The sequence below is a fragment of the Micromys minutus genome, assembly GCF_963924665.1.
Source record: "Micromys minutus genome assembly, chromosome: X".
Classification (NCBI taxonomy): Eukaryota; Metazoa; Chordata; class Mammalia; order Rodentia; family Muridae; genus Micromys; species Micromys minutus.
In genome coordinates this window covers 91,023,225-91,036,421 of record NC_137970.1, presented here as the reverse complement: position 1 = coordinate 91,036,421, position 13,197 = coordinate 91,023,225, and the positions used below count along the sequence as shown (strand labels likewise).

At 40.1% G+C, this 13,197-nt stretch overlaps 1 pseudogene across 1 annotated transcript; it reads left to right on the top strand.

The window, feature by feature from the left end:
* The first annotated feature begins 8,587 nt into the window (after window positions 1-8,587).
* LOC308415120 (large ribosomal subunit protein P1-like) lies at window positions 8,588-8,964 on the top strand (annotated as a pseudogene). Its single transcript has one exon. The product of its transcript is annotated as a large ribosomal subunit protein P1-like (transcript).
* Window positions 8,965-13,197: the final 4,233 nt, after the last annotated feature.

The window sequence follows — 13,197 nt, the reverse complement described above, 5'->3', positions numbered from 1 at the left end:
GGCTCTTTGGTAGAACAACCATTGGGAAGAACAGTCAGTGCTCTTACCTGCAGAACCATTTCTCCAATTCCTACCTCAAGTTTTTAGTTTGCTTGTTTGTTTACTCCTGTTTTTCTAGATAGCGAGTGTTTCTCTGTGTTGTCCTGGCTGTCCTGGAACTTGCTCTGTAGACAAGACTGGCCTCTAACTCTGAGATCTGCCTGCCATTCATTGCCTCCTCACTGCTGGGATCAAAGGCATGCACCATCACTTCCCAAACTGAACTTCTCAGTTTGATTCCGAAGACTTCTTTTCTTTTCTTTTTTTTAACAACTTTATTTTACAAAACAAAGATAAATGTACAGATTTTAAACATTTTTTTGCTTAAAATTATACATGTTTTGTCAGTACTTTTTTTCAGATTTTAACATAATTTTTATATAAAACTATATGAATATATTTTTTAGTCAGTACTTGATTTTTTTCAAGGTTTGGTTGTATGCCTTGAAAACTTAATAGTTACAATGAGCTAAAGTACATGTAAAACAAAATGTAACATGGAAATAGTTAAAGTTTTCTTGTTTTGTAAATATTTGTTTTGTTTTGTTTTGTTTTCTTTATTTCTTGGACTTCATACAGTCTGTGAGTTGTTTCTGGGGGAGTGCAAGCCTCTGGGGTTAGCATCCCACTATCAGTGACTGCATATTATGTCTGTTCTTTTGTGACTGGGTTATCTCACTCAGGATGATATTCTCTAGATGCAGCCATTTTCTTAAGAATTTGGTTAAGTCATTGTTTCTGGTGGCTGAGTAGTATTCCATTGTGTATATGTACCACAATTTTTGTATCCATTCATCTTCTGAAGGACATCTGGGTTCCTTCCAGCTTCTGGCTATTATAAATAGAGCCGCTATGAACATTGTGGTGCACATATCTTTGTTGTGTATTAAAGTGTCTCTGGGGTATATGCCCAGAAGTGGAATAGCTGGGTCTTCAGGTAGTACTATATCCAATTTTCTGAGGTATCGCCAGACAGATTTCCAGAGTGGTTGAATTAGCTGGCAACCCCACCAACAGTGGAGAAGTGTTCCTCTTTCTCCGCAGCCTCGCCAGCATCTGCTGTCATCTGAGTTTTGGATCTTGGCCAATCTGACTGGTGTGAGGTGGAATATCAGGGTTGTTTTGATTTGCATTTCCCTGATGGCTAAGGATGTGGAGCACTTCCTCAGATGTTTCTCGGCCATTCGGTGTTCCTCAACTGAGAACGTTTTGTTTAGCTCTGTACCCCATTTTTTAATAGGGTTATTTGATTCTCTGGTGTCTAGCTTTTTGAGTTCCTTGTACACCTTGGATATTAGGCCTCTATCTGATGTGGTGTTGGTAAAGATCTTTTCCCATTCTGTTGGTTGCCGTTTTGTTTTCTTGACGATGTCCTTAGCCTTACAGAAACTTTGCAATCTCATTAAGTCCCATTTGTTAATCTTTGACCTTAGAGCTTGAGCCATTGGTGTTTTGTTCAGGAAATTTTCTCCTGTGCCTATGTGTTCTAAGGTTTTCCCTACTTTCTCATCTAATAGTTTCAGTGTATCTTGTTTAATGTGGAGATCTTTGATCTACTTACACTTGAGCTTTGTACAAGGAGATAACAAAGGGTCTATTTTCATTCTTTTGCATGCTGAGTGCCAGTTGGACCAACACCATTTGTTGAATAGGCTGTCCTTTTTCCATTGAATGTTTACTGCTCCTTTGTCAAAAATCAGGTGACCATATACATGAGGGCTCATTTCTGGATCTTCTATTCTATTCCATTGATCCACATGCCTATTTCTGTACCAGTACCATGCAGTTTTCAGCACAATTGCCTTGTAATATAGCTTGAAGTCAGGGATAGTGATTCCCGCAGATGTTTTTTTGTTGTTGAGGATGGATTTCGCTATTCTAGGTCTTTTGTTATTCCATATGAAATTTCACATTGATCTTTCCAATTCCATGAAGAACTGGGTTGGAATTTTGATGGGGATTGCATTGAATCTGTAGATTGCTTTTGGTAGGATGGCCATTTTTAAGATGTTGGTTTTTCCAATCCATGAGCATGGGAGATCTTTCCATTTTCTGAGATCCTCCTCAATTTCTTTCTTTAGAGGTTTGAAGTTCTTGTCATACAGGTCCTTCACTTGCTTAGTTAGAGTCACACCAAGGTATTTCATAGTTTTTGTGACGATTTTGAAGGGTACCTTTTCCCTAATTTCTTTCTCCACATGTTTGTCCTTTGAGTATAGGGAGGCTACTGATTTGTTTGAGTTAATTTTGTATCCAGCCACTTTGCTGAACTTGTTTATCAGCTGTAGGAATTCTCTGGTGGAATTTTTGGGGTCACTCAAGTACACTATCATGTCATCGGCAAAGAGTGATGTTTTTATCTCTTCCTTTCCGATTTGTATCCCCTTGATGTCCTTTTGCTGTCTAATTGCTCCAGCCAGGACTTCCAGTACTATGTTGAATAGGTAGGGGGAGAGTGGGCAGCCTTGTCGAGTCCCTGATTTTAGTGGGATTGCTTCAAGTTTCTCGCCATTAAGTTTGATGTTGGCTGTTGGTTTGCTGTATATTGCTTTTATTATGTTTAAGTATGGGCCTGACTTATTTTCTTACGAATAAAAAAAGGGTGCCAGAGAGATGTCTCAGCAGTTAAGAGTGCTGACTGCTCTTTCAGAGGTCCTGAGTTCAGTTCCCTGTAACCACAGGATGGCTCACAACCATCTGTCATGGGATCTAATGCACTCTTCTGGCATGCAAGCATGCATGCAGATAAAACGCTCATATACATACATACAATACATACATAAATAAATCTTTAAAAACAATTTTAAAACGTCAATTAAAATACATCATTTCCTCTTTGCCTTTCTTTCAGCAATCCTTCTAGTGTCCTCTCTGTCTAATATCTCCCATGATCCCTTGCTACTTTTCCAATTTATGGCCTATTTTTGTTTGATTATTATTCCATGCCTGCTTAAATATAAGCTACTGAGTCTGTTTACTGTTGCTTGTGTGTGCATGGTTTCAGAGCTGACCACTTGGTATTTGATAATCAATTTGTTTTCTGAGATGGACTCCATCTGCTGCAAAGACAAGGGGTGAGAGAAATATTTATATGTGGGTATAAGGATGAGTATTTAGAATGCAGTTAAGAGTTAGTCTATGAGCTGGAGAGATGGCTCAGTGATTAAGAGCAGTGACTGCTGTTCCAGAGGTCCTGAGTTCAATTCCCAGCAACCACATGGTGGCTCACAACCATCTGTAATGGGATCCGATGCACCCTTCTGGTATGTCTGAAGATAGCTACAGTGTACTCACATACATAAAGTAAATAAATAAATATTTTTAAAAGTTATTCTAGTTTAGTAAAGTTGCTGTAGTAGATTCTCCTCTAAGATGTATGAGCTCATTAACCCTGGGTTATTTCTGAGCAGGTTTTAAGTTCAGTTTGAGAGCTGTTGGTTACTGCAGAGTGCCACTATTGCAACTTTACGAGTATCATTCAGGGCTGGTTATTGGTGTGGTTTATAAGCATCATCACAGTTAGCTAGGACTTTTGTTGAAGATATCATATACTTCAGCAACTTCAAGGAAGATTCAGAATGGATCTGAACGGAAGATTTCCTAATCTTCTATCATTTTAGTAAATTATAACTTTACCCACTTAGTTATACGGACCACAGACCTTGGTATAATTCTCAACTGTTTTATTTATTTTATAGTTTTGACTTGGAGATCGAATACAGGGTTTTAAAATGTTAAGCAGGAACTCTCTACCACGGAGCTACAATCATTGCCTGTTTTCTTTCTCTCATATCCCATATCTAGTACCAGATTTATATTCTGAAGCTAATGAAGTTAAATGGTATAGCTCTTTCCCAGGGGCAACTCCTCACAAGGTCCTGGTAGTGTACTAACATGGCTATGTGATTTTGTAAAATTTTCAAGGAGCAAATAGTTCTGTTGAAATCAGTCACAGCAAAGCCAGATGTGTTGGCGCATGCCCATAATCTCAGTACTTGGAAGATGGAGACAGAACTTCAAGGTCATCCTCAGCTACAAAGGAAGTTTGAGGTTAGACTGAGTTATTCAAGACCCTATCTCAAAAAAGATCAAAACAAATAAACAAACAAAATTGATCCAAAAATGAAGTCAGACAAAAAGATTCTACTTCATTTCGGTTTCTCTATTGCTCATTCTCAGGGTGAGGTTGGCACTGATGTGGCTGTGGACATTTTTGTGGCTATACAGAGGAGAAATTGAATTGAACTTACATTTATGAGGGATTTAATGAGATACATTCACATTACTGGCAGATACTTCTGTGCCATAGCCAGCCACTTTAGCATAGGAATGGCTTCCAGGAATACTCCTACTTTTCAATGTGCTGACTAATGGTGCAGGACAAAAGATCAGATCTTGATCTAACAAGTACATAGCAGTCAGAATTTTCCAATGTATAACTGAAGATAAATAAGGGCTGGAATCCACAGTGCTAGAAACAACTCTGTGGAAAATTATTCACTGAGCACGGAAAACTATACATGAAGCATTCAGTGCTCCCTAGTAAAGATGAGAGTTTTCTGATTTTGAGATGTACCCCTTAATCAATTTTAAGCACAGAGTATAGTATTGTTAATTGCAAAAACAAGGATATATACATATATACACACAGATAAGATATATATATATATTATATATTATATATATGTCAGTTATATTGCATAGCTGAAACTTTGACCCGTCCAGCAGGTCCAGTTATTCAAGGTCCCGAAGAAGTGCTACCTGAGGGTCAAGGGGGTGGAGAGAGAAAGGAGACCAAGCAAGGTTCTGTTGTCAAGGTCTCATTTAATTGACACAGGTTCTTTCTTTTATACAAGGGGATGGAATGTGGGGTGAGCACACAGACGGAGGTATCTTGTCAGTTGTTAGCTAGGAGATTTAGGGCTTAACTGCCTTCACGGGACATCTGGGCACAACCAATTGTGGAGCCCCGGAATTCACAGTCATTAGCGGAGTTGTAACTTAACTTGTGTAGGCACCAAGGCCCTGGGAAAAGTCCATGCTCTCACGTAGGGGGAATGGGATGAGGAGATCATCTGGTGGGGAGGAGAGGATCTTCTGGAGATAACTGGTGTTTGCTCAGGTTAGAGCAGTTTGTGATTGGGATGGGAACATCCTGTAGTTGTTCTCAGAGTCTTCCTGTGCTGCCAACATATCAGGAGAGGCTTTTGTCAAACAATCTCATGACTTTATGGCAGTCATTGTAGAACTGAGTATCTGTGGCTATACAGCCCAGAGTCACGTAGCCACTCTGAGCTATACAGTCACAAAAACGGCCAGGCCCAAATCCAATACGGCTCCCTACAAAACTTTATAATAATCATTGGACGGCATCCCTCCATGTTCTCTGCCCTCTAGATCCTGGCATCCACTCTTCTTAGCTCCTGGCATCCATTATTCTAGTCTTTGCACCTATTCCTTCGAGTAGTTTAGATTCCACATAAAAGTAGAATCCTGCAGTTTATCTCTTTCTGCAGCTGGTTTGTGTCACTTATCATAATGCTCAGGTTGATCCATGTTGGTGATATTATCTTTGTTACTGAATAACATACCACCATGTCATGCAAAACCTTTAATTATTATTGTTGTTGTTATTTTTATTATTAATTTTCCATTCATTTACATCTCAAATGATATCCGACTTTCAAGTTACACCCTCTACCAATCCTCCATCCCATGATATCCCACTTCCGGGTTACCCTCCACTAAACCCCCATCCCACATCTGCCCTTCCCCCTCCCCTTTGCCTGTATGAGAGTGATCTCCCAAACACCCACACACTCCCACCCCACCACACCACCATCCCTCTACTCTGAGGCATCAAACCTCCACAGGTCCAAAGGCCTCTCCTCCCATTGCTGTCAGGCAAGGCTATTCTCTGCTACATATGTATCTGGAGCCATGGATACAGCCTCCTTGGTTGGTGGTCTAGACTCTGGGAGAACTAGGAAATCAGACCAGCCTGTGTTGTTCTTCCGGTTGGGTTGCAATCCCCCTTCACTCCCCCAGTCCTTCTGGCAGCTCCCCTATCAGGTTCTCTGAGCTCAGTCTGATGGTTGGCTTCAAGCATCCACATTGGTTAGTTGCTGGCCAGACTTCCTCCGGCCCACACTAGGTTACTGTCAGCAAGCACCTCTTGACCACAACAACATTGGTGAGTTTGGTGTCTGCAGACATGATAGATCCCCAGGTGGGGCCATCCCTGGTTGACGCTTCCTTCAGTCCCTGTTCCATTTTTTGTCCCTGTTTTTCCTTTGGACAGGAACATTTCTGGGTTTAAAAAAAAACTTTGAGATGGGCAACACCTTTTAAAAATTTGTTTAGGCACAGTTGTGTCTATACTTTCGCTGTCATGAATGGTGCAGAAATGAATTTGGGAATTCAAATATTGCTTTCTGATCTCAGTGTCAGTTGTTTTGGATAAATGCAGAGAAGTTGATTATTGGATCATATGGTAGTTCTTTTATTTTAAAAGCCTTTCATAACAACTGCACCATTTTCCAGGAAATCTAAGAAATATAATTTATCGGAGACCTTGTGTTTACAGAGTGAAGCCAGTAAGAGTTCTTCAAATAGTAATTTTCCCCTGTCTGTGATCTTGCATGTTTTATATATTTGAGCATATTAGGTTATATTTTAGTGTATCTGACTCACTCTGATGAAATCTGGCAAGTTCTGATTAAATGGTAGATGAAATTATCATGGACACAGAAAAATAGTCTGGAAAACCAAATGCTCAAGGCACAAAAAGCCTAAAAATATTATCAACTCATTGTATGAATTATTAATAGCAACTTTCTTATATTATTGCATAGCTTAATATAATACAATGTCAATTTAAAATACATCCAGCCATTATATGACTTATTTTCAGATCAATTTTGTATTTTGTTTTTTAGGATTATTTTTTAATGATTTTAAAAAAAGATTTATTTATCCATTTTATGTCTATGAGTACACTGCAGCTGTCTTCACACACCAGAAGAGGGCATCAGATCTCGTTACAGATGGTTGTGAGACACCATGTGGTTGCTGGGAATTGAACTCAGGACCTCTGGAAGAGCAGTTAGTGCTCTTAACTGCTGAGATGTCTCTCCAGCCCATTTTTCAGGATTATTGATGAACCAAAATGTAAATATGAGAGGAAAAAGCCAAATATATAAACAAAAGGGAAAGCTTGTCAAAACCTTGTCATATCATTCCAACATCAGTTTAAAAACCTTCTCATACCAAAGAAGAAAATAAGACCAAAGTATCATTTGTACAAATTTTGGTAAACTGTGAGAGAAGAAAAATAGAATTAATTTTGTATTCTTTTTATTTAAACAGATTATAAAGTTATCATATGTGCAGGGATGTGCCAGGACAGGGCTTTTGGGTTATTTTTCAAGATTTTTCTGGTATTTGTAGTAGTTATAAGCTTTTAAAAATTTTACTTTTATGATTGTATCCGTTCCCCGCTGTCTCTGTCCCTCTCTTTTTCTCTCTGTGTATGACACACTTGTGGGGTGACTTCAGAAGATGGAAGAAGATTTTGGATCTTTTGGAGCTGATAGTTTCACAGATGGTTGTAAGCTACCTGACAAGGGCACTGGAAATTGAATTTGGACCCTAGTGTTGGCTCTCAGCTACTAAGCCATGTCTCCAGCCCTATTTGAAGCTTTGATAAATAAATAAACAGACAAATAAAATACTATATTGTGTTTCCCTTTTTACATTTAGGTTAAGTATCTGCCCCACCCATGTTTTTTCTACTGCTGAGAACCAAACTCAGGGCTTTATATATGCTATGCTACCCAAATATTCTACCACTGAGCTATTTTCCCCCAAATACTCAACTTCGTGCTTGACTTTGGAGTTTATTTAAGAAAGAACTCATAAATTGTTTAAGATGAACTCACCCAACCAAAAATCAACCCATGTCTAAGCACAGCACTTGCGAAAATTCTGTTGGTTCAACTTTCAGTATGTGCATAGCATCTTCACTACCACTACCCTGGTTTCAGCCGCCATCATTTTCTACCTGTTATTGTGAGGGCTTCTTAGTATTGTCCTGTTTTTTTTCCTTGACCTCTTTTAGCCTAATCTCAACACAGCAGCCAGAGAGGTGCTTTTAAGCCTGAGTCATATGACTTACTTTTCCACCTAGAACTATGCTTCCAGCTATCTACATGGCTTGTCTCTCACTTTTCGTTCAGAGCTATATCTAAATGCTCCTTTAAAAAAATCATAGGATCATTTCTCATGCTGTCATTCCTTAGTATGCACTGGACTAGTTGGATGACTCTCCCAAAACACCCAAATCCTTGGCTGTCCTGTGACACAGTGTCAGTATGTAGGTATGAATACCCTCTTGTGTACTTCGAAATCACCTCCAATGACTTATAAAATTTCGTGTGCTTTCCTCAACTGCCGCCAAGGTGCTCGGTCCTTCTGAGGAAGCTAAGGCCGCGTTGGGGTGAGGCCCTCACTTCATCCGGCGACTAGCACTATGCCGGCAGTTTGCAACATGGCTTCCGTCTCTGAGCTCGCCTGCATCTACTCGGTCCTCATCATGCATGACGACGAGGTGACGGTCACAGAGGATAAGATCAATGCCCCCATTAAAGCAGCTGATGCAGTGTTGAACCTTTCTGGCCTGGCTTGTTTGCAAAGGCTTTGGCGAATGTCAACATTGGGAGCCTCATCTGCAATGTAGGGGCTGGTGGGCCCGCTCCCGCGGCCGGAGCTGCACCTGCTGGTGGTCCTGCTCCATCCACCGCTGCTGCCCCAGCTGAGGAGAAGAAAGTGGAAGCAAAGAGGGAAGAATCCGAGGAGTCTGAAGATGACAAGGGCTTTGGTCTTTTTACTAAACTGCTTTTGTTAACATGTCCAATAAAGAGCTGAACCTGTAAAAAAAAATAGTGTAATGTAGCTGCTAGTTGAGGAGTAGTTACCATATATTGTTTAGAAAGTAACAACAAAATAACTGTACTTTTATTTTTAGTAGCAATGCAGGGTTTTCTCCTCTCTGTTTTGCTTTTCATTTCATTTTGCTTTATTTTTGAGGGGTCTTGAGAGATGGCTCAGCTGTTAAAGTCTAGGCTTACAACCGAAGTATTTTATTTTTGAGACAGGGTTCCTCTCTCTCTATGTAGCTCAGAATGGCCTATAAACTTGTGGCCCTCTTGACTTTGTTACCCAGGGCTGGGATGACACACTCATGTATTCATATGCCAAGCCAGATGCAACATTTTGGGAACACTTTTGATCTATGTTTGTCTGAAACTCACAGATTTGGAGGACCCCTGGGCTGAGGACATAAATACTGTTAAAGTACTATCTAGAGTAGTTGAGGCTCTTGATTTGGTCCCCAGCACCCCAAAAGACTATAGTCTCTCTATTACATTACATCTCTTTTCTGTTTTATTTTCTATATCACTTAGTACTATCTGAAAATATTTCATAATTATCTATTATTAATTGTGTATATTCTGTTTCTCCCATTAAAACTTAGTTCCAGAGAGGATGGAGAGACAGCTCAGCAGTTAGGAGCACTTGACACCCTTGCAGAGGACCCATGTTCAGTTCACAACACCCACATTGGGCAGCTCATCATCACCTGTGTGAGTCCAGCTCCAGGGTACCTGAACTTTTCTCTTCTCTCCATGAGCATCCCCACACATGTGACAGAGAGTCAAACAGATACATGTGCATGCGAAAGAATAAAACGAGAATAAGTCTTTAAAACTAGAAGTTAGCACCAAATGAGCTTTTTATTCTATTTTTAGAAACCAATAAATGCTTTGTATATTGCTGTCGTTTTGATAACTTCCTGTTGAATGAATGGATGGATAGATGGATGGATGGATGGAGAGATTCTACATGATAACATATGTAATGGGACCAGAGGGTGATACTTTGTCTTTGTCTCTTTGTTTGGTTCTCTGTCCTCCCCATTCTCTAGTGTGCCTGATTGTCTTCCTTCCTCTTTTCCTCTTTCCTCCCACTAGGGGCTTGCTGTATAGACTGGCCTCAAAGTTATGATCCTGTTGCTTTAACATCCAAACAGTTGGTCCTTTTGAAATGTCTTAAATTTATGATAAGATGTGCACTACAAAATTTTTACTAATTTATTCATTGTGGCCAGTTTGATGACATTAAATTTCCATAGTCATATATTTCTATAGTCCTGTAACCATCATTGCATGTATTCCACAGAACATTGTTTTCGTTGCATGTTCAGTGCTGGTGGCCTTGCACAGATTTTCAAGTTTCTTGCCACTGAGCTGCAACTCCTCTCCCTGTTAGAACATTTTTAATGTTGCAAAATTGAAGCTCCATATCTCGTTTCTCCTTTCCAGACTAGGTTAATGTCTAAATTTCTTGCAACAAACATTTATTATTGTAATGTCAAAGGTCCATTTCCATTTTGGGAACAGACTAATGAGGTATTTATATTCATTTTAGAAAACTATAATTGAGAAAAGACTGTGTTCCTATCCTTTGAACAGATTAAGCACGAAACTGGCTAGCTTTACAAATGATTCATTAATATGTTCCTCTGGGAGCTTGAATATTCAGCACCAGCTGTTTTCCCCATTAATATTCAATTTTAATATTTTACTTTGAGAAACTCAAGACCAAATGAATGGTAAATATTTAAGTAATCATGGTAGTCTTTTAATTCTTTAGCAGTTTCCTTTACCCAGAGTTTGTTTAATTGCAGACCTATTACAATGAGGCACTATGATAATTCACACAAAGGAAAGGGCAAAGTGGATTGAGCGGAGGCTGAATAAACAGTCCCCATCTCACCTGCTGCCCTTCCCTTTGGCAGTGTACACACTAGCCCGTTTCCTAGAATGACCACTAATTTGTTTCCCAGTTGCTGAGCCCCATCAGTTTAAATCTTTATTCACTTGACCTGTTCCTGCCCTTTTGATAATGTCATTCTGCCAGGTGCAAGGTGGTTTTGATTTGCATTTCCCCAATGTGTGGTGACATCGAGCAGTTTTGGTATTAGCGAACTATCTGTTAAAGTCTGCTACATATTATTTTTTACATCGAGTTATCCATGTTTTTTCTTTCTACCTAGTATTTAGAACTCCTTCCATATTCTGTATATTAATTCTTTATCAAATATTTTGTGGTAGATTGTGTCTTCATTCTGCTGATTTTTTTCCTTTAAGGAAAAGTTTTCAGTTTGATAAAGAAAATCATGGTAATGTATACAATAGGCCACTCAACCACATAAGCACGACATGCTGCCATTTGTGACAACCTGGACAGACCTGGAGGGCATAAGATGAAGTGATTTTTAGTTTTTAGGAATACTTTTATTTGAAAACTTATATGGGTCCAAGTCAGGACTTACACACTTAATATTTTTCTGCTAAAACAATTCTACTATCAAAATTAAATGGCTTACTTTCATCCTTACAAAACATAAAAGCTACAGAGAACCTAACCGGAAAACTCAAAAAGTCAACAGAACTTTTCCTTACACTAGTCCTAGGTAGTTATGAATCATTTCTATCTTATACATTTGGTGATCTTGGTCCAAAGTTTTATGGATTTCTAGGATGTGCTTCGGCCTCCTGTTCTATCAGATTGGCTTCCTCCACTGTTGCATTGTGGTGCTCTGTGGTTTGCACGGCTGTGGAGGGCACTTTCTTTCCCCCCAAAAAAGGGGGGAGCCCAAGTTCTTGTATTCCAAGGCAATTATGACAACTTAAGAAGTTTGGGCTTCCTATCTATCACAGGAAATAGAATTATTATCTCAGTAACTGCTTCCATTAGAACTCCAGTGGGGCCCTACATGCAGGTAGAGCACAGGTCTCATAGCACTTCTATAGATAACTCAGCCTGAGATTATCTAAATTGTCACCACTGCAAACATGTCCATATCTACCACTATAACCTCTAGATGGGCAGTCATCACCACGTAGACCCAGACAATGAAGAATGGCGGTATAATCTTTTGGTGGCAGCATATAATCTCTTGCATCACTAGAACTTGGATGATCACTGACTAGAAGTCTTTGGTAGACTACAGTCAACTGGCAACAAACAAAAGTCTCTGTAATATAGTGGGTTACTTGGTGCTGTGAGTCCAGTGTGCTCTAGAGGGCACTGATCTCTTAGAAGGTGAACCCCAACTTCACAGTGGTGGCTCATTTTACTGGAAACTTCCCCCTTGGAAGAACTCATCTTATATTTTGTGGGGGATCTGCCATCAGCCACTTGTGTGGGAAGCCTCCTACTTCCTCTATTTCTGTCTCTTCAACCTCTGGGAGGGCCAATGCATCTGGAAAGAAGTGGTCCAAGTCTACCACCAGTGAATACTGTGTTGGTGGCTTGTTACACTCTGTTGGCTTCACCTTGCTCCACTCTAGCTTTTTCATCAGAGAGCTTGCCACTACATTCCTCACCCATTAACACCTGTGGGGTTTTCTTTTTTTTCCCTTTTCTTATTAGATACTCTCTGTATTTACATTTGAAATGTTATCCCCTTCCCCCACCCCACTCCCATCCTCCCTCCCTCTCCACTTGTCTTCTCGAAGGTGCATTTGCTCCTAATCCCCCCTCTCCACCCCATTGCACTGGCATTCCCCTGCATTGGGAAAACATGCCCTCCCTGGACCAAAGGCCTCTTCTCACATTGATTCCAGACACTGCTGTCTTCAGCCACATATGCAACTGGATCAATAGGTCTCTCAATGTGTGTTCAAAGGTTGGTGTTTTAGTCCTTGGGAGCTGTGGTTGGTTAGGTTAATTGATAGTGTTGCTCTTCCCATGAGGTTGCAACCCCTTTCAGCCTCTTCAGTCCTTTCTTTAGCACCTTCATTGGGGTCCCCGTGTTCAGTCTGATGGTTAGCTGCAAGCATGCTCAGCTGCATCTGTGTGACTCTGGCTCAGCCCCTGAGGAGGCATCTCTATCTGGTTCCTGCCAGTAAGTACTTCTTGGCATCAGCAGTAGCCGCACCATTATTGCATCTTTTTCGTGATTTGTTGGTTACACAATCTTTCCTCAAAATGTCATCCATTATTTGCCCATATTTCATAAATAGGGCTCTAAGGATTTCCTCTTTGAGTTCTTTACTAAGATCACTAATGAGGATCTTTTATGGGCGGTTT